The sequence below is a fragment of the Dipodomys spectabilis genome, unplaced genomic scaffold, assembly GCF_019054845.1.
Source record: "Dipodomys spectabilis isolate Male_0828 unplaced genomic scaffold, ASM1905484v1 ptg000408l, whole genome shotgun sequence".
NCBI lineage: Eukaryota > Metazoa > Chordata > Mammalia > Rodentia > Heteromyidae > Dipodomys > Dipodomys spectabilis.
The window spans coordinates 1,499,234-1,521,165 of NW_024871085.1; the positions used below are offsets into that span (position 1 = coordinate 1,499,234).

The 21,932-nt window shown below is 35.5% G+C and overlaps 1 non-coding gene across 1 annotated transcript; it reads left to right on the plus strand.

The window, feature by feature from the left end:
* Positions 1 to 6,412: 6,412 nt before the first annotated feature.
* On the plus strand, positions 6,413 to 6,524 carry LOC122096970. Its single transcript, XR_006145454.1, has one exon. It is a non-coding gene; the product is annotated as a U6 spliceosomal RNA (small nuclear RNA).
* The last annotated feature ends 15,408 nt before the right edge of the window (positions 6,525 to 21,932 follow it).

Below are 21,932 nucleotides of genomic sequence, written 5' to 3' on the forward strand. Positions count from 1 at the left end.
TGTGGCTCAAGTCGTAGGGCTTTTGCCTTGAACTCTGGGCCTGGGTGCTATCCCTGAGCCCTTCAGCTCAAGTCCTTTGACAAAGAAAATAATGCTTTGGTGAAATGGGTTAAATATTCTGCCCACCATTACTCTTAAGATTCTGTGGCACAGAAACCAGAAAAACAAGTGGTCCACTTCCTACTATGATGAATCTCAGATCCTCAAGGGCATGGAGTGCATGATATGTCATTCAAACACGGCCTGGGGAAACTTGTAAGACCCTGCTGATGCTGTTCACAAGAGTATGGATCTAAGACAAAAACCCTATCTTCCCAAGCCAACTATACCCCTTGCTTCTCTAGGTACGGGGAGGGGTAATTGGCATTTCTGGGAAACTTATCAAGATGCAGTAGAATCAAAACCTTGAAGAGATGAGCAGTAATCACTAAATATAGTCAGGGGAGATATCTAATGGTAATGTGGAGGACCAGTGTTGTAGACCTTCTTGGCCAACTAGAGTAGAACCCGTACTTTGGTTCAATTGGCCATCCCTTTCACCCTAGCATTTCATGCACTTGTCCATTCTCAAACATTTTATACTAGTTAGGAGAGACCCCTTCCCTAGAGGGTCATTCGTATTTCCTAATTATTTAGGTGCTTTTCAGGATCCTCCCTGACAAAGTTTCCAAAAAGTTCAAAGCTTGAAACCAGAAAGCACCTTATGAATCAGTTTTATTCTTATGATTAGTATAAATAAAATATTTTGGGGGTTGGGAATATGGCTTTGTGGAAAACTGTTTTCCAGCATGCATGAAGCTCTGGGTTTTATTCCTCGGAACCACATAAACAGAAAAGGCTGGAAGTGGCACTGTAGTTCAACTGGTAGAGTGCTAGCCTTGAGCAGAAGAAGCTCAGGGAGCTCCAGGACTGGCAAAAATAAAATACAGAGTAGAATAAAATCAAAAGAGGTTTGTTATTTATACTAAAAAAATTTTTAATCCATAAACTAAATGCTCTAGTAGGATGGCATGGGAAAATTAGCTGTAGAAACATTATCTGACAAGGTAAGAGCTTCTGTGGTGATTGGAGACAAAAGTTGCACAAAGAACATTTTTTCGGGGAGGGGGGTTCCGGTCGTGGGGCCTAAACTCTGGGCTTGGGCACTGTCCCTCAACCCTTCAGCTCAAGGCTAGCGCTCTACCACTTGAGCCACAAGCCACTTCCGGCTTTTTTTCTTTTTAGCTTATGTGGTGCTGAGGAATCAAACCCAGGGCCTCAGGCATGCAATGCACACACTCTACCACTGAACCACCTTCCCAGCCACTGCACAAAGACCTTAGAAGGATTGAACATTGGCAAGTGAGTTAACTAAAAACTCAGACGAAGAGCTAGGAAGGTGGTTTAGCGGTAGAGAGCTTGCCTTGCATGCATTAACCCCTGGCTTCGATACCTCAGCACCATGTAAGCAGAAAAAGCACTGTGGCTCAAGTGGTAGAAAGCTATCCACGAGCTGAAGAGCTGAGGGACAGTGTCCAGGCCCAGATTTCAGGCCTCACAACCAACAAATCCAAGAACAAAGAAAAGAATAAAAGAAAAAAACATATGGGCACTGGTGGCTCACGACTGTAATCCTAGCTACTCTTCAGGCTAAGATCTGAGGACGGTCATTCAAAGCTAGGCAAGGCAGGTAAATTCTGTGATACTCTTATCACCAAGAAACCACTCAGAAAACTGGAAGTGGTGTTGTGGCTCAAGTGGTAGAGGACTAGCTTTGAGTTGAAGAGCTGAGGGACAGCACCCAGGCAAAGTGTTCAGTTGCAAGACAGACCAAAAAAAAAAAAAGGCAAGCTACACCTAAAGGGTTTCCTACCAAGAGGGAGATGATGCAAATTCATTCTTGGAGCAGACACTCTGTGTATGTATTCCAATTTTGAGTCTACCCAGATTCAAATTGAAACTGAATAAGTGAGGTAAACACTGTGGTGATTGTGTCCACAAAAGGACTACTGCTATGACTGTGTGACAGGGAAGCCACACAAGAGGTCCTATTTGTGCTGTCATGGAGCTCATGCATGAAATTCATGATAGGTCAGCAAAATGTGATCTGAGACAACTTGGAACACCTTGTTACTCTTCTCAGAAGCAAGAGTCTATTTCAAAAATCCCTGAAACTGATCAGCTCTATTCTTTCCAAGTCAACTACCTGGGGAAAATTGGATATTTCTGGGAAACTTACATGGATGTAGTGAAGGCCAACCCTTTGAGATGAGCAGTAAGTACAAATCACAGCCAGGGGAAATGTCTGGTAGTATTCCAGGAGACTACTATTGGAGATGTTACGGGCCAACTGGAGTGGAATCTGTGCTTTGGTTACATTGACCAATCCACACCTGACCATTCTCAAACACCTTAAATTAAGTAAGGAAAGACTTCTTAGTTAGAGGGTCATTCAAACTTCATATTTGCAAAAACAAACTACATATTTACAAATTTCATATTTACTTAGGAGCCCCTGAAAAGTTCCCAAAGAGCTTAAAGCTAGAAACCAGAAACAGCAGCTTAAATTAATTTTGTTCTGTTGATCTCCATAACCTATGATCTTCATAATCGAATTATTCCAATATGTGCTTTTATTTATCAGCAGGATTTGTTTATTGGAAATGCCACCATGTAAAAGTAACTAGAAGCCCCTGGTAGGATTGAATGGGAAAAGTTTGGTCTAAATATAATACTTGATCAGATAAGATGGTGATAAGTGAAATGAACCCCAACATAGGGGCACAAGTGCTTTTTTCATTTCTTGCTATTGTTTCTAACATAGTTATAATGTTCCATGTGATTTTTGTTTCTTTGTATTCTGTCCCCCCACCCACCCAAAACCGCATAACCACTGTTTCCAATGTTTTTGATGTTGGTGCCCTCCATCTTGTATATAGAGTTCACTAGATTGAGGAGGAAAAGGGGAAAAAACTTAAAGGGGAATACAGGTTGACCCATTATAACAATGAGATGCACAAGACACTGTTGAAAAACAAACTTTACAATTTAGGCGGGGGTCGGGGAGAGTGTATGGAGTAGTTTTGGAGCTAGGAGGTTAGGGATGGTAGGGGACATATAAAGGAGGAGGTAACAATGCTTGATAGGAAATGTATGCTTTACCTTGCTCATGTAACTAACCCCTCTGAACAGTATTTTTACAATAAATATATAAAAATAAAAGAATAAATGTACTTCAAAGGTAATCTGTGTGGTGGTTGGAGGCCAATGATACAGAAAGACTTACAAGGATTGAATACTGGAAACAAATTACCTAAAAACTGAGATGATGCTGAGTATAATCCTAAATGCTCAGGTGGCTGAATTCTGAGGATCTTTGTTTGAAGCCAACCCCGACAGGAAAGATGAGACTTTTATTTCCAATGAAGGTGCAAAAAAAGATACTACTGGAGTTGTGGCTAAAGTGGTAGCCTTGAGTAAAACTGCTCTGGCACAATGCCCAGAGCATGAGATCAAACCCAAGACCAATCCTCCAGTCACTTATAAAAAAGGTTGTGTGTCTGTGTGTGGTGGCAGATCCCTTTACTAGTTTGATGACAGAATGAGCATTTTAACAATGAGTCATGGTGGCAATATTTACCTCTTTAGTAATTGTTTCCTTAGTAATGTGTGCACAGGTGCTTTATCTCTTCTATAACAGGTTTTGTTCAGTGACTGACTGAAAAACTGCCTTAATCAAACCCTTTTTTAAATCAAAATATCTTATTGGATACTGCTGAATAGGAAAGTCAATGATTATTGTTTGGAAGAAAAGAAAGCAAAATCAGATGGGAGAATTGTAGAAGTTAAATCTTGAAGTGCTTGACTGATATAAGCACTGTCCTTGTAAAGGTAGTCAAAACCTTAGTAATGCTATTTTAGAGAAGTTCTAGGGGCTAGAGACATGGCACTAGTAGTAGAACACCAGCTGAGTAAAAGTTGGTTATTTTTCATATGGCCAGGTGTTCGGATTTGGTTGATTATTAAAGCTTTTGACTAGTTTGAAAGGGGTCAAAATTTTGATCCATCATGAAAGATGATCCCAAAGCTCAAATTCATGGGAGCCAGTGGTGGGCTGCCTAGTCAGTGTGCTTATTCAACTTGGACATGCAACAGGATGCCTTCTGCAGGAGTAAACTTTGCCTTGCTGAGATGGTGTTTGTAGGATACCTTAATTGTCCCCGGTATTTCCAACAGAGATCTTCTGTGCCATTCATGAGGCATCCTACACATCCAGCCGCCCTGTTGAGCCAACCTCCTGGATGGTCTAAACATGCCATTCCTGGTAGCTGATAATGGAACTAGGTATAAAGTTAATCTGCAACATCAGGAAGAGCTACAAACAGACACACTCAGAAGCAAGCAACTTCATGCATTGGCCTTGCTAGAAAAAAATGAAACTATGTATCCTGCTTTGGTACTTGTGTCTTTGTAGGGATGGTGTATGAGAGAAGTGTGTTAGATTCAGGCTCTTAAATTCTTTCTGTCTAAGAGTCTTGATCTGCAAATTCATTTGTCCAGCTAGGAAGAGTGAAAAGTTGGAGATGGAGTCATCTCTGAGAAAAATCTCTAATAATGGAGTTGAGAAAAGGGAAGAATGAGAAACACAGTCTGAAGGGAAAAGTGTACCAAAAAATCTTACTCCCATTACAGCATGTCTCTGTGATTTAAGAATTCTAAACCTAGGAACCTCAAGAAAATTGGAGCTAAAAAGCCTCCCTCAGACATTCTTAATATTGTCTTCTTTTAGGGAGAATGTGGGGAAAGCTATGAAAATATGTGTTAAGGTTCATTTTTATTTTTGAGCTCTAATTTTAATGTTCACTTGTTAAACTAAATCCTCTATATGCCTGTCTCTGGGTAAATACTCATCAACATGAAATATAAAGTGATTTTGATAAAAAATAAAAATGACTCAGAAGAAATTATAAATACAAAACAATCTTCACAGAAGCAAACTCTCAGAGATATTTCATGACTTTGACAAGGATAAAGTGGGTGAAGTTAGTATAAATTTAGAAGTATGACAATGCACAAAAACATAACAAGATACTCATATATTTCATTATATAACCCAAAGCAAAAAGCAAATGTTGTTTAGATGATTTTTAAAATCCAGTCTCTCAGGTACTGGGAAGGTGGCTCAATGGTAGAGTGCCTGCCTTGCATGCATGAGGCCTTGGGTTTTTTTTCGCAGCATCACATAAGCAGAAAAAGTTGGAAGTGCTGCTGTGGCTCAAGTGTTATCACTAGCCTTGAGCTGAGGGACAGCACCCAGGCCCCAGAGTTCAAGCCCCATGTCCAACAAAATAAAAATGAAAACAAAACAAAACAAAACAAAGTCTCTCACTTTTCTGTCTTCAACTTTGTAATAACTCTGCTTCAGCCTAGGGCTAATATTTTAGGTGTGGACATGTATCAACACTCCTGAATCAGACTCTACTTGATCATTTTTTAAATACACATTTTGTTCTTAATTTCCCTCTTTATAAATTCACATACACCTATAAAAAATGGTGTGGCCATCCCAATACCCTTCTCAAAGTACCTCCTAATGACAACTTACAAAAAGTTGTATTATATTACAAGAAAAACAATGCTACAAATAAAGAAAACCAATAATTAAATAATAATGATTAATAAAATAAAAAACAATTATCATTTTTTCAGTTTTTGAAGTGTACTACAAATTAGATTTTATTATTGTCATATTTCTTTACATTTAACACTGGCTAAGATTATGACGTTCAACAAGAATTTTATAGGCTATGAGTAGTGTTTAAATCACCCACTAAGATTACCATTTATAGTTAATCTCATAATTTGTATATGGCTTATATCATCATTTGTTCCTCACTAACATATAAAGTAAGGAAGGCCTACAGTTTTAACAGAAACTGTGTAGTTAACATAGTCAACTCTTTATTCTGCTCCTTTACACAAAGACTTTTCAACTTCTCATTAGTAAGGTTTCAATAAACTCTGAAATGTACATACTCAGTAGTAGTTATGTGCTACCATAAATCCTAAATACTTTATAGAAAAGTATTATGACCTGCCAAGCAGTCCCAGTTTTGGCATATATAAGCAAATTCCCAAAATTAAATATATTTAAAACATTAAATATTTTAACAAACCTTAACACTTGCTGCAGTGTTCATTATGACAGGTCCCTTGTATAGAATAATTGAATTCCTCCTCCTACACATCTCTTGAACAACAAATATCTGGAATTATTTTGTTTTTGACATGTCAATCTTGATTTTTTCTTAAATGTGTACTTATGTAAGAAGTACATGGTTCTAAAATTTCATGACAATTCTTTTAAAATTACGTTTTGTTGTATTGTCTAGTTTAAGAAAATCAATTACAATTTATATATAAAAAATATTCTTTGCTCAATTCAGCATCACATACACTAACATTGGAATGATACAGAGAAGATTAGCTGGCCCCTGTGCAAGGATGGCAGGCAAATTTCTGAAGCATTCCATCGCCCAATTTGTTAGGAAATGGAAAGACTTGGAAAAAAATTAAGTGAAGTAAGCCAAGTCCAAAGAAACGTAGGTCCCATGGTTTCTCTAATTTTCAATAACTAATATATGTCTGGGATAAGCAGAAAAGGTCAAAAGTTATGTGTATATGACCAGATAAGATTGTGTTAAGGGAAATGAACCCCAAGTTAGGGACACAAGTGGTTTTTTTTTTTCTTGCTATTTTTTCTTACATACTTATGACGTGCAGAGTGTTTTTTTTTTTTTGTTTCTTTACATGTTCCTCCCCCATGCTATAACACCTGTTTTCACTGTATTTGAAGTTGGTGTGCCTACATCTTGTTTATACTCTCCTCTAATTTTTTGAGAGGAAGGACAAAAAAAACCAAAATGCTTAACTAGGAATACAGGTTGACCCATGTAACAATGAGATGCACAATACACTATGTTGTAAAGTGAACTTTACAATTGAGGCCGGGAAATGGAGGGGGTTAATGGACTTGTGGAGGTGGGAGGGAAGGGATGGTAGAGGAACAATAAAGAAGGAGGTAACAATGCTTGTTAGGAAATGTACTCATTACCTTGCTCATGTAATTGTTACCCCTCTGTACAATATTTTTACAATAAAAATGTATAAAAATGTTCTAAGATGGAAGAGTTTATTTCCTTTATTTTACTCATATAATTTCGTTAGCAAAGAAATTCATGCAAAACTCCGATATGAAGGTAATTTGAATAAATATGTTTGTGAACACACGCATGTGCTTAAGCACTTGCATGTGTGTTGACGTGCTCAGAGTTTGAAATCAGGGCTTCAAGTCTTGCAAGGCCTTTTCTCTCTAGATTGGTGTGCTACTAAATGAGCTACATCTCCATTCTTGGCCCTTTGCTAGTTCATTAAAATTTTTGAAAAATAATCTCATGAATTTCATTTGCCCTGATTGGGTTTCAACTGTTATCCACAGATCTCAGGCTCCTGAGTAGGTATCCCAAGTAGTTAGGATTACAGGTCTGACAAACCAGCAAAGACTTTCAGAATAAGGTTAAAAGTAGAAGAAAATTTACTTCAGAGGGGCATGTTTTAGCATCTCCAATTTTAAAGCATTTTGGAGTGATTATTTATGGTTTTTTAAATTTTTGGTTACTTATAAGAAAGTAGATGATGATATTTAAAAGTTTTAGTACTTTTTAAAAAGGATACTGGAATTGTGGGACAGAAGAAATTTGCCTCTCTTTGGACCTCAATGTATAAGCTCAGCTCTGAGCATGATAACCCAATGTCACCAACACAATCTGTGTTGAAGACAAATGTGACAGAAAACAATCACCATGGGCAATATGAATATTGAATTGAGAGTGTCATAGAATGGAGGGATTTTATCTACCTTTTGTGTATTGCTGAAAGACTTTTGGAAACTTTGACTCATTTCCTTCCTCACTGTGTGTGTCTTTAGGTCATGCATTTACTGCCTTTAATTACAATTCTTCCCAACACTAAAATGGTAATAACATTAGCATTATAGAAAATGTTATCTTAAGAATTAAGGGAATAAAACTTGTGAAATACTTAACATAAACTTCTAGGAATGAGCTTTGAGTTTAGCCAGCATTCTTTTTAAAATACTAAATAGAATGTGATAAGTAGTACAGAAACCATTACATGTAGTTAGCAACCAGAAGTAATATCTATTGATCATGCTCTGCTTCCAAGGAAGCCAGGTGGATAACTTCTCTTGCTGTAAATCAAACTGGTTATCTTATGTCTTGATAGTGTAAAAATATCAGGGACAGAATGATGAAAGAATGTTGTAGACTGAGATGAAATCCATATGAAAATGTGCAAAACGGATAAAACATAAAATTATCTGAGCAGTATATTGTGTTTTACAACATTTAAGTTACATCGCAAAGATAAAGAAGACATAGAAGAATAAATTCATTTTTTTGTTGTCCCATCATAGGTCCTTAAAATGATTAACTCTTTCCTCATTCTTATACAGGCATCATCGGATGAGAGGAACTGTATTTTTTTTTTGTTTGCTTACTTCCATTTATTCTTCAGTTTGAAATCTGAGCTACTTGAGACTGAAAGAAACCAAGGGAAATTAGACAAACAGGCTTTGGAAAGAACAATCAATGTAAAATAAATAAACTACAGCCTTGTAACAGGTCTAACTAAATTGAGTTATATACTGTCAATTGTTAACACAAAATGATTTAAGCAATACCATGTTATTAAAAACTGAAAAATGTTAGGAGTTGCTACATTTTTTTCTTTTATACTACCTTGAATTGATAATTGATCTAATTTAGCAAGATTAAAGATGAGATTAACAGAAACTGGATCAAAAATGGACAAAAGGTTTGAATAGACATGTTCTCAATAAAGCCCTGAAAATTGCCTGTGGATTTACAAAGTTGTGTTTAATACAACTTCTATGCTGCCTTAATGGTTTTTGAGCAGAAGTCATTAGAGAAATATAATTCAAAATTACTATGATACAACTTCATAACTATTATAACTTATCAAAAAATTAGTGGAACCAGTTATGGTGGTAAAGGCTTATAATTCCAAGCATTTAGGAGGTTGGATTTAAGTCTAAGGCCAGTCTAGGGTAATGCAGATAGTAAAAACCTGCCCTTTATTACCTTTGAAGAAAAGGTAATAATGTTGGTGAGAGTGTGGAGAAAAGGAAATTATCTACACTATTGGTCAAAAAACAGGTTAGTATTCTTGTTGTAGAAAGTAGTATGCAAGTTTCTAAAGAAATCCAAAGCTGAGATATCATGTGACCCACCAATCATGTGATTATTTCTCTCTAGGTAACTCGAAAATAAATCTGTAGTTCATTGTTATTCACATTATTCACAAGAGCAGCCAAGATATAAGTCAATGTTCAGTGTTCAACTGCAGACTATTAAAGCAACTGTGGTACAAGCACAAATATCTTTTTCTGTTTCATCCTTAAAATAACAAGAGACTGCTCCCATTAGCCACAACTTACAATGACCTGAAAAATGTATTGGAAATGAAGAAAAATGTTGTGTTCTGATCTTTGTAAACACACACACACTCTCACATACACACGCACACACACACACACACACACACACACACACACACCAACCTCAAATATTAAGACAGAATTTTTTTTTAAGTAAAGCAAAGTGGAACATCTGGGGCATTTAGTTCACAATGTAGAAGATACTAGATATACAGTATGAGGTATAGAGTTGAAATGGACATGAGAATACAGGGGACAACATTGGCCTTACATAGGAATGAAGCTAAATAAGTAGGAGTTGTTCTTCTTAGTAAGGTTGCTCTTTTAGTTGTTCTTCTTTCAGTAATGGATAAGATGAACGTAATTTTTTCAATATACCTGCCTGTTTGCAGAAATGATAACAAACAATATAGCAATAATGTTGCACGCTCAACATAGAACAAACTGTCAAATTAAAATACATGAGATTATCCTTGATGTAAACTAATTATTACAAATAAGGGAAACCATGGGAACTATGTTTTTTTTAAGTCTGGCTTATTTCACTTAATATGATTTTTCCCAAGACCTTCATTTCCTTACAAATGAGGTAGTAACTTTCTTTCTGATGGAAGCATAGTATGTGTGTGTATGTGTGTATGTGACTGTGTGTCTCATTTTCTTGATCCATTCATCTACTGAGGGGCATCAGGGTTGATTCCATATCTTAGCTATGGTAAATATTACTGTGATAACCATAATTGTGCTGGTAGCTTTAGTGTGGCCTTGTTTGTGGCCATCTGGTTAAATGCCCAGAAGTAGGATTACTGGGTAATAGGGAGCATTATTGTGTACATCAAGGATAATATTAGTAGATGAGCAGAATAGCTCAATAGCTATGTACATATGACCGTATAAGGTGATTCTAAGTGAAATGAACTCCAAGACATGTTCTTTGTTGTTGTTGTTCTTAATGTACTACATGATTTATTTTTTTTCCTTTTTTATGTTTTCCCACCTATGGTTTATCCCCTGTAGTCACTGTATTTGATTTTGGTACCATGCGTATTGTAAATATGTTGATCCGAACTGGGGAACGGGAAGGAAAAAAAAATAGTGAGACAAAGGACAAAGGGGGAAACTATGCAACAGTGTTACTCACAAAACAATAGCTTGGAAACGATCTTGGGAGGTGCATTGGTAGGGAAGAGGGAGAAAAATGGGTGAAGGGGTAACAAGATAGAAAATAAATTAATTCATGACCTTAATTATGTAACTATAACCCCTCTGTACATTACCTTGACAATAAAATTAAAAAAATATATATATGAGAGCAGCAATACAGTCGGTGGGACTAGGGGAAATGCTGTACTATACAAAGAAAAGTATAACAGCTGTGGAGAGCAGCAACTTGACTTTAATGTAGGAAGTAATAAACTAACGTACAGATTTTCAGCCTCATGTCAGTCACTAAAAAGGGAAAACAAAATGCATAATCAGCAAACCAATACAGATAAAATAGAAAAATAAACAATTGAGGTGAAGAGATGACTTGGATCAAGAATAACAAATGACACAATTAGAAAACAATAACAAGGTGGTAAGTTTAATAAACATTACCCATAATTCTATTAAATGTTGTTTACATCACAATTTGTTAGAACTATAATTCAAATCACAGTTTAATAGTATATCATTTTAGTAATAGTTTACTTATTATTGATTGCTTCATATTGAATGTTTAATATATAATTTTACTTTCTGCAGATATAGAAAAGAAAAAAAATGAAACTAATTTTAATAAATTAATGTAATAATTCAAAGTGTATCCTACACTTAGCACTCATCTTAACATGAAAAAATAAATTATTGCACCTCACTCTTGGTATTAGGTGGAAGGGTTCAGCATTGTAGTAAAATTCACACCACACAATACAGGAGGGTATGGCTCCTCTAATCTAGCTTAAATTGTGGAAATTTGAATTTTACATGCATGTTTAATTCCTGTCTAGGTGACATCTAAAACATATACAATCATATACACGAGGAGTATTTCAGATGATACTTAAAAGTCACATTCATTAATTAAATTTTTATTATTTTGTACTAAATAAATATTTAAAGAGAGACTGAATTTCCGAGTAGATGATGGTGTATGTGTGCCAGATTATTCATATTGAGGCTTATTTTATATTTCTGACATTGTTTCTACAGTCGGATTTAAATTTCCATAAGGGGTTAAGTGCATTATATTGGATATATGAAAGTAAACTGAATGTTTATTCCATTAATCTTTTGCCACTTGTCTAATCCCAATATAATTTATCCATGTGTTTGATGTAATGAAAATAACAACAGATAAAAGCAAGATAAATCACTCTGTAGTAGACAAGTATTTTCACATTTATTTTCATAGTTGGTTCTCTTTTACACTACAGAATATTCTTGGGAAAATGTGCTCCAGGCTGGCCACAACTGCAGAATATTATGGTTTGATGAATCATAAGAGAAGGAAGGAAGGAGACCTTTCTTCCAAAAGTCTGCTCCATGGGATGTGATCTGTTTCATGGTGCTGAATTGGAAATGAACATTTTTCACAGTCAACCTTGAAAAGCCATCTTGATAGACCATTTCTATAAGTGGTTACAGAGGATTATTGATGGCTTTGCAAGGATGCCAGATTGCCTCATTTTGAGACAATTAACAGGAATTTAGTCAGCTGTTTCTTTGTATCTTTAGGAGAAAAACTCATTGACTCTAGGTCAGGGGATCATTGGGACCCAGAGAAGCTACTACCTTGAATAGTAATCCTAGACCTCTAAAACAAACAAACAAAAAAAAAACCACACAAAACCAACCAACAAACAAAAACTCCAGTAAGCACAGCCAGTCAGGTCTGCTATCACAGACTACATGAAGTCAGGCAAAAAACAGAAGCTGAAAGTCATTTAGCTGATCAATAATATATTTTTTATGAGGCAGACTCAAATGAGACTCCAGAGAGTCAGAAAGACTGAACAGAGAGACTAAAATTGATCACAAAAAGATTAGAAAATAAAATTCCTTGTAGAACAAATAAATCATAGAAAGCCTATGCATGTAAGAACAAGGCAGAAAACCAAATTCCAGAAATGCACATTTTCTTAGAGGTCAGCTTAATGAATTATCAATGGAAATCTTTGAATTCTTAAATATTTGACCACATGTGGGAGAAGGCTGAAGAGAATGAAAATGTCATTAGTCACATTAGGAAGTAATCAAGCAAAGATTTGTTATAAAAAGAGAAAACAATTATTCCAAAAGTGGGTCTCATTTGTTTTGATGTAACAGTTCTTGATTTAGGTGCTAGCAATTGCCATACAACTGTTCAGTCCCACAGCTGAGTTGATACTGGCTGCAGTATTCCTGCATGAAGGAAAAGAGAAAATTTACAAATGTCTGATGAAATGAGTTGAAGGTGAAGTGTTCTAATAGTGATATATGAGGTGTAGACACAAGTGAAGAGGTGGATTTTCTTTTCTAAAAATCCTCCATTTTTAGCCTGGTGCCAGTGACTCACAGCTGTAATCCTAGCTAATCATGAAGCTGAGATCTGAGGACTGCGGTTCAAAGACAGCCTGGGCAAGAAAGTCCTTGAGATTCTTATCTCCATTTAACCACCAAAAAACCAGAAGTGACACTGGCTCAAGAGATAAAGCACCCCACCTTGAGTTGAAGAGCTCAGGACCAGTGCCCATGCCAAGACTTCAAGCCCCTTGAACAACAACAACAACAAAATCTCCCTTTTCTTGGACTGCCTACATCTTTTCCTAATATTCAACAAAGAAGCCATTTTGTCACCCACTACCTTTAAGTCCTATGCTAGCAATTACAAATAGAATGATTTGGTATCTTATGTCAAAGGGTTCATTTTTGTGGAAACAAATGCCAGCAGTGGTAACTTTTTTTCCAGTCCTTGAACTCTGGACCTGGGCACTGAACATGGTTAAACTTGTAGCTTTCATGTGAGCTTGTTTGTTAATTTTTGGATTACTGCCCATGTGGGGAATTACTGGGTCTTAAAGGAGATGTATATTTACTCTTTTCAGGAAATTCCGTACTGCATTCCACAGTGTTTGAACAATTTAATTTCCAACCAACAGTGTGATAGAGTACCCAATTGGCTGCATCCATGCCAGCATTTGCTATTGTTAGCTTTCTTCATAATGAACGTTCTAACTAGGAAGAGGTAGAATCTGTCTTGTTTACTTGTAGATACCAAAACTGAATGAATCCATGGAACCTATATTATTTTGTCTGCATTCCTTTCTCTTTTTTCTTAGTAGAATTTTCCCAAGCCTTTCATTTTTCTTAAGACTGGTGAAAAGTTATCCTTTCTAATGGGTGAAAAGAATTCTATTGTGTATGTGTGTGTGTGTGTAAGATGACTATAAGCCCATGAGTTCATTTCTAAGCCTTCTGTTTCATCTGTAATTTTGTAATTCCATATTATATTTGAATTGCTTTCTCGAATGCATTGAAGAATATTGTTGGGATTTTGATAAGTATTGCATTGTTAGTAGTTTTGGGGCAGTATTGCAGTTTTCACTATATTAATTCTTACAACCAGGAGCATTGAAAGACTTTCCATTTCCTTGAATCTCCTTCAGTTTCCCTTTTTATATTTTTTAAGTTTTCACAGTAGAGGTCCCTCACATTTTTAGTTAAATTAATTAATTCTCAGTTTTGTTGTTGGTCTTTTGTTTAGATTTGTTTTGATTTTGAGGTTAATACATATGAGGTTTTTTTGGGGTTTCAGCCTGGTTCATCCCACTGTTGGTAACAGAAAAACTACTGATTTTTGTGGGCTATATACCTTGCTACATTGCCGAAGTTTAACATCACTTTTACTATCTTAAGGCAGGAAGCTATAGGGTCATTTCATCTGTAAAAAGGGATAGGTTTACTTCTTCCCTATTTGGATCCTCTTTATGTTTTTCTCTTCCCTATTGCTTTTGCTAGATAGTCCACTACCATATTGAAGAGTAGTAGAGAGAGTGGACATCCTTGTCTCATTCCTGATTTTAATGTCTCCATACTTCCACTGTCACGTAATTGCTAATTATCATTATCATATACATATTCAGTAGTATATTGAGGAACGTTCCATGCATTCCTAGCTTCTCATAACTTTTTAATCATAAAGGGGTATTGCAGGTTGTTAAAAAGCTATTTCTATATCCAAATAGACAATGATGTGTTTCTTGTCCTGGCTTCCGCTGATGGTTTGTATTGTGTTTACTGACAAGAATATTGAATCCAATTGTATCCTATGCTCAATCCTATTTGATCATACGATGTGATTTTTTTTGTTAGTGGCAGAAATTGGTTGGTGAGAATTTTTTAAGAAGTTCTGTATCAATGCTGATCAAAGAACTGGGTTCATAGTTCTCTTTCTTTGGTGAGTCCCTATGTGATTTGGGAAAGAGTCTAATTCTAGCCTCATAGAATGTTTTGATAATTCCATTTCTCTTTCTATTCCATTGAAGAGTTAGTTCTAACTACTGTAAGTTCTTTGCAGGCCTTAATTTCATGGTGAATTCATTGAGTCCTAGATTTTTCTGGAATGGAAAGTGGTTTATTGACATTTCATTTTCATTAGTTCTTATGTGTTACCTCTTGGTTCAGATCAAGTATAGGAAAGCATGAATTTCTCCAGGATTCTCCAGGTGATTGGCATACGGTTTTCAAAGTACTCTCTTGTAAACTTCTTAATTTTTTCTTATTTATGTTGTGATGTCTCATTTTTGTCTGTAATTTTCTCTATTTGGGTGAGTTCTCTTATTTTTGGGGGGGGATTTTATATCATGAAGGTGATATACTGAAGGGTGGGTTAAAGTTACATAAGTAATGATTAAATTTTTTGTGTGGGGAGGGGGTCCGGTCGTGGGGCCTGAACTCTGGGCCTGGGCGCTGTCCCTCAGCTCTTCAGCTCAAGGCTAGTGCTCTACCACGTGAGCCACAGCGCCACTTCTGGTTTTTTTTCTTTTTGCCAATGTGGTGCTGAGGAATCGAACCCAGGGCCACAGGCATGCAAGGCAAGTGCTCTACCACTGAGCTACCTTCCCACCCCCATGAGTACATTTTTTAACAGTATTACCCCTTCCTCATTTTGTTCTCCTTCCCCCAACCCTGACATCCTACTCCCCCAAAGTTGTGAAGTTCATTTCTAACATATCGTCTGTATATCATTGCTGCTTTGGTTAATCTTTGTCCCACCATTTCTGTGATTTCCCTTCCCTTCCCCAAATCAGATTAATTTATCTATAAGACAAAGGGTACAGAAATAAAAAAAAAACAGTGACTACAGGGAATAAACCAAAGGGTAAAAACTAAATAGAAATAACTAAAAATTGTTCACTATACAATCATCTTGTATCCATGTCTTGGAGCACATTTCAATAAGCATCATTTTATATGGTGATATGCATATTGCTATTGAGCTATTGTGAATATCCTAGACATATTCTATTTTTTCCAAATGAGTGAAAACCTGTAGACTCTGATTCTTTGGGTCTCGCTTGTTTGACTTATTATGTTTTCCAAGTGATTCCATTTCCTTACTAATGAGGCAATGTCATTCATTCTGATGGAAGCATAGAGTTTTGTGAATATATTCGACATTTTCTTGATCCATCATTGCTGGGTCATATAGGAGCTCTATTGAGGAGCCTCTATACTTCATTACAGAGTATTTGAACAAGTTTACATTTCTACCAATAGTCTAGTAATGTTCCTTTTTGGCCACATCCCCACCAGCCCAGCATCTCTTATTATTCGTTTTCTTCATAATGGTCATTTTAACTGGGGTGAGTGTGGAATCTAAATGTTGCTTTGATTTGCATTGCTTTTATGGCCAGAAATGTTGAGTATTTCTTTATGTGTCTTTAGGCCATGCATATTTCTTCTTCAGAGAAGTCTCTCTTTACATCTGTAGCCCACTTATTAAGAGGGTTGGTATTTCTTGGAGGATATGTTTTTTGGGTGACATTAACTTTTTGGGCTCTAAATATATTTGAGATATGAGGCCATTGCTCGTTGCAGAGCAACTAAAGATCTTCTCCCAATCTGTGTGCTTTTTATCTATTCATCTACGTAAGTTCTCATCTTAGTCAGATTTAGTAAGGGTCTGTCAAGTCTGTTAATTTATTTAAAAAACCAACTCTGATTTAGTGATTCTTTCTATGTTTTATTTTGTCTTTATTTAGTTATTTCTGATTTAAACTTTTTATTTGTTTCTGTCTATTGCCTTGGGTTAGGGCTTCTTCCTGTTTTCAAGGAGCTTGAGCTACATAATTAAAATATTCATTTGAGATTTCCCCAATTACTTGCTGTAGGCACACAGAGCTATAAATTTTCATGTAAGTACTGCAAATGTCAGAGTAGCTGGTATTTTTGTGTGTTCCTTTTTGTTAAATTCTAGAAACTTTCAGATTTCCATTCTAATCCCTTCAGTGTTGCACTGGTCATTCAGTAACTTTTTGTTCAGTCTTCATGTTTTTGAGTTGTTTTTTTTTTGGCTTTAGCTGTTTAATACTAAGTTTGTTCTGTTATGGTCTGACAAGAAATGGGAATTCATTTAAATTTTCTTTCAATTTGGACAGAATTTCTATGTGACATAAGGTATTTTCTATTTTGAAGAATCTTCCATGAGCTGCTGCAAAGAATGTATAGTCTGACATTGAATGTATATCATGTAGATGTCTGTAAGGGATAGATGGTCAATGTAGTTATTTAGGTCTGCAGTTTCTTGGTTGAGATTTTCTGCATAACCAATCCATGGAAGGGAATGATGTGTTGAGATGTCTTTTTAGGTTAAATAGTATTTGGTTGATGAAGTGGGATGCTGCAGTATTCAGGGCATTAATATTTAGACTTGTTATATCCTCCTAATGGAGAGTTGCTTTTATCAATATATAAATGTCTCTTCCTACTAATTTTAATTTTAATTCTATTTCATCTTATGTTAGTAATTCTGCTGTGGCCTGTTTATGGTCTCCATTTGATTGAAAATTTTCCATCCAGCTTTTTAGTTTGAGTATGTGTTTGTTTCTGTCAATAAAATGTGTCTCTTTTAGATACTATATGGATGCGTCTTGTTTTTTGAGACTACTATCTAATCTATGTCTTCTTTTTGGAAATTTAAGTCCATTGATATTGAGAGTTAAGACTGAGAAATATCTGATAAATCCTGCTATGTTATACATCTGTTGTTAGGAGCTGTGCCTCATCTACTCTTAATATATTTACCTTGTTCTCTAGTAGGGAGCATTTTATATAACCAGTTCCTCTTCTTCTTGACATTCTCTATGTAGGATATATTTGATTAACTTCTATCCTGATAATTTGGTGGACAAACGTTGTTTCAAGTTTTCTTTTTCATGAAATATGTTTATATATCCTTTAAATGTAAAGGAGAGTTTGGCTTGGGACCATACTCACGGTTGGTAGTTGTTTACCTTTAATGTTTGTCATATATAATGCCAGGCTCTCTTTTTACCATATCAGCTAAGAAATCTGTATTTATTCTGACTGTATATCCTATATAAATAATGAATCTTTTTTCTATGGCAGTTTTAAGAATCCTTTCCTTGATCATTAATGATCCTCTAATGGATTATGATGTGGTGGTGGATTGTTCAGTTCTAGAATTCTCTTTGGTTTCTATAGCCTTCTCTGCTCTGAATGAGCCTATCTTGCTGGATGTTTGGCATGTTCTCTGCTAGAATTTTGTAATATGCTTCCCATCCATTTATTTTCTTGCTCTTCTCCTTCTTGATACCTATTTCCCTGAAATTTGATCTTCTAACTGACTTTTGAAGTTCTGGAAAGATCATTTCTTATTTCTTGGAGTTTTTCTAAATGATTATCTCCTCTTTCCTATTAGGCCTATTCTGTCTTTGACCCTGAGATTATCTTCTATGTCATCTATTTACTGTGGAGATATTCTACTTTGTTTTTGATTTCCCTGTCTTCTAATTGGTCATTTTTAGGGGTTCTATCCTATTAATGCTTTGTTTTAGGTCTTGCATGGACTTTCTGTACATTTTTAACTTTGGGTGGGGGAGTTGCAAGGGTTGTTTTCTTAGCTCTGTCTTCTCTCATATCTTTTAACTAGGCATCCATTTTATTCTTGGACTCCTTTGTATTTTCAGAATTTATTTATCTTTCTGTTTGTAGTCTCCATGAATTATTTTTCTAATGATTGGTTGGTCTCATCTTGTTCACAAATTTTCTTGTAGAGGTTTTCTATCGTTCCATTAATCACATTTTCCAGCCATATATGTAATGTATTTTGGTAACTATCTTCTAGATCCTTGATTGTCTGTTCTAATGCCTGGTTATTTACTGTGTGAATTATACTACTTTGACATCACTTTTCTTGTATTTTTCTGATTTGTTCTGTCCATTTGGAGGTTTTCTTTTTGGGGGATCTATGATCTTAATAGGTAAATCTCTATGTTCTTGGTTGATTTGCAAGTGTTGGTTTAGTCTTCTGTTGTGATTTGCTTTTCTGGAATTAGGTTTTTGTTTCGACCATTAAGTGTAGGAGTAGAAACCAGTTGTGATGAGACGTTGTGATGATCAAACTTGTGGTTCCAGTGACAATTCGGACTGTCCAGTGGTATGGTGGATTGTCTCTCTGAATGGATGTGGCTTTCTCTCATGTACATTTCTGTTCCTGCTTTTTTCCATATTACCTTTTTATTTTCACACTGCAAATGAGTTTTTGAAAATGTTGGCCAAAACAGTCACAGCAGTCACCTGCCTGGCTGGACACCTTTTCATAGATCTCTGTTTCCTTGTGAAAACAGTATAAAATCTTCTTTTGAATTGTATATTATAGCTGACTTGGTGTGACCCTCTAGAAGAGGAGTACCTGCTAGGATACTAAATCTCTATTTTATCAGAGAGAGCTAGAGTAAACTTCTGTTGATCTTCTGCCATTGTTTTTCTCTTGCTCAGATTTAGTTTTTACATTGTGGACTTTTTCACATAATTTAGGGTTTCTGATTTTTGTATCAGGTTATTTTTGTTTTTCTCTTTGTGTTACTTTGATATAGTGATTTCAGGCTTGTATTAAGAGACAGTAAATTATGAAATGTATGTTAATATATTGAAGGAAAGAGAGCGAATATTTTAACATATTTGCTACACAAGTAAATTAATATTAACCAAAGCTAATTCAAATAATTACTGATGTACATTTCTGAGGATGAGTATAGTACTCTTTGATATATTGGAGGAAAAGACTTTAGACTCATTGCAACTGAACACTTACTAAACTAAACTTTCTTCTTCAGAAAAACAAAAGCTCCATTTCTTTCATATTAGCATTATAAAATCATAATAGCTGCATGTTGAATTGTTTTCCTCTGCTATTTTCTATTCCATTCTTCATCCATTAGGTATCTAGGGCTTTGAATGACCAAATCTTTAATGGCTATATTGTTTATATTGTGATGTAAATCTCAGTAATATAAATATGAATTAATCTTTGAGTCTCATCTTGAGCTATATTCATATGAAAATTATGCAAGAAAGCTGACTTTTTTACTCTTTTCTATGTTTTAATCAATAAATCCATTCTCCTTAGAAATAAGTTCTCATCTTTTATATTGCTCCAGTAAACATCATGTATTTGTAGTACTTTTACTGAAGTACACATAAAGATTGGAATAAGAAGATACCTTCCCCATTATCACTTTAAATTAAATGCTTGGGGACTATTTTATTTGTAAAAAATTAAAAAGTGTAATGCACAGGTTTTCAATAAATTTCAGTAAAATGTATTTTATTGAAAATATATTTCTTAGAGATATTTTTGCTGCATAATGGACCCATTGCTACAATGAGATATACGAGATGTTATGTCCAAAAACGAACTTTCCAACTTTGGCTGGGTATGGGGGGTGGAGATGGGAAGGGATGGGAAGGGGAAACAAAGGAAGCAAAAATTCTTGATAAGAAATGAACTCATTAAATTGCCCATGTAATTGTAACCCCTCTGTACGGTATTTTCACAATTAAAATAATAATGATAAAAATATTTAGTTTCAAAATGCAAGTAAAATTTAGACCTTCACGCTGAGCAAGAGATAAGATAAATGTGAAATAGAGGCTTGCTATTAACATTATAATTCAGTCATATGTAAGCGTAGGATTAATAAAGGTGTTGCAGTTAGAGTTGTTCTTAGGATGAGAAAAAGATGTAAGATATAGTGTAAAACTGCAACAAATTTAAGAAGAATGAATGACATCAAAGTAAGAATGAATGAAAACCAGTGTCAGTGTTACTTTAAAAATTCAGATATAATTTGGTTTAAAGTGTGAGTTACTGTTTTAGTTCTTGTTAGGATTAAAGAAAGATAAGCTTTAGGGTAAAATTTAGTTTTCCTCTAAGAAGTAGAAGTAAAAAAATGTGTGATTAAATAAAATAGAGACAATTTTCCTTACATTAACCATTTGGTGTTAATTCAGATTGTGATTAGGATTAGGTTTCATGTTAAAGGGGGTTGAGGATAGAGTAAATAAATAGATTAAACTGGTGGCGTACACCTATTATCCTCAGGAAGCTGATTTCTGAGGAAAAATCCAGCCTGGGCAGGAAAGTCTGTGAGAATTTTATCTCCAATTATTCACCAGAAAAGCAGAAAGTAGTTATGTGGCTCAAGTGGTAAAGTGCATACCTTGAGCGAAAGAACTCTGGGATCATGCCCATGCCTAGAACTCAGGGATTATGCCTAGGCCCAGAGATCAGGCCCCACGAACAACAAAAAGAAAAAAAAAGGAATGAGATAAATGTTAAGTAAATCTGACCTTATTTTAGGTTCTAGGACTTCAGGAAATGCTGGGATAATGGAAATACAATGTATTTCATTAGATCAGGATTTGAGGAGATGGGTATGATGATTCCTCTTATGGAACAAGATAGATTCAGGATAAGAGTGAGAAAATCTATAAGGTTTGGGAAAAGCTGCAACTTATTTCAAGAATTCCAAGGTGAATTTCAGTTAGAATAACACAAAATGAGCATTTTTCATAAAATTTAGAATTGGGATGGCATTAGTGTCAAGGTTATGGTTAGGATTCCACCCATGGTTAGGATTAGAGTGAAGGATAAAAAAAATGAGGCTCAAATTGAAGATAAATTTTAGAATAATCCTTTTAAGAATTAGAATGAATGTTTTATTTATTTATTTATTTATTTTTGGGTCTGGTCCTGGGGCCTGGACTGTGGGCCTGGGCACTGTCCCTCAGCTCTTCAGCTCAAGGCTAGTGCTCCACCACTTGAGCCACAGCGCCACTTCCGGCTTTTTTCTATTTTGATTATGCGGTGCTGAGGAATCAAACCCGGGGCCTCAGGCATGCAAGGCTAGCGCTCTACCACTGAGCC